Below are 782 nucleotides of genomic sequence, written 5' to 3' on the forward strand. Positions count from 1 at the left end.
TTGGGGAATGATTAAAAGGTCAAAGGCGCTTACTTCAAAAACCTACCAGCTTGAATTCAGTTCCCCAGCACCCACACAAACCCCAGCACAAAAAGTGGCACAAGCCTCTGACATTCATCTGCAATAGCGAGAAACCCTGAGATACCACACCCCCCAGGAAAATAAATAAATATAAATATTAAAAGAAGGAATGACCATCAAGTCCCACCTCGATGATTTTATGATAGTCCGACATGGGATATTTTCTTCAGAGGAGAGCACAAACACAGTTCCCTACTGCCCCAAATTATGCAGTTGGGATTCCCACATCTGGAGTGCAATGTATAAACCTTGGCCTTGACTTGGGAAAACCCCTGTCATGATCAGGATATCTCTCCTGTCAGGTAAGCATGTACATGGAATTATTATGGGTTTTAGAATCATAATTTTCGAAGGGTTGTGAGGAAGCCTACGTGAGATCACAGGGCTCTTCCTGAGTGGTGTCTGATAGGAGTGCAATGGATAAGGGGAAGCCGCATGGTAGGATGTAGACAGGAAGGACATCTTCACTGTAACAAAGTCATTAGTCTTATTTTTGAAATTCCCAGAAAAGGTCTGAGAGAAAGAATGAGCGCCCTACTTAAGATCATACATATTTAGACCTAAAGCCTTGCTCCTTTCTATTTTCCCATAAAATATCTATCTATGAAAGGAATAATATCTCTATGTCTGCAGCTTACACAGCAGCTGATGACAGTTGTGTGAATTCTTTTGGCACAAGCGTATGTGGCATGCACACATAT

At 41.9% G+C, this 782-nt stretch overlaps 1 pseudogene; it reads right to left on the reverse strand.

Annotated features, from left to right (window-relative positions):
- Positions 1-248: 248 nt before the first annotated feature.
- Positions 249-391, reverse strand: LOC123461009 (annotated as a pseudogene).
- Positions 392-782: the final 391 nt, after the last annotated feature.

Source organism: Jaculus jaculus, chromosome 5 (assembly GCF_020740685.1).
Source record: "Jaculus jaculus isolate mJacJac1 chromosome 5, mJacJac1.mat.Y.cur, whole genome shotgun sequence".
Lineage (NCBI taxonomy): Eukaryota > Metazoa > Chordata > Mammalia > Rodentia > Dipodidae > Jaculus > Jaculus jaculus.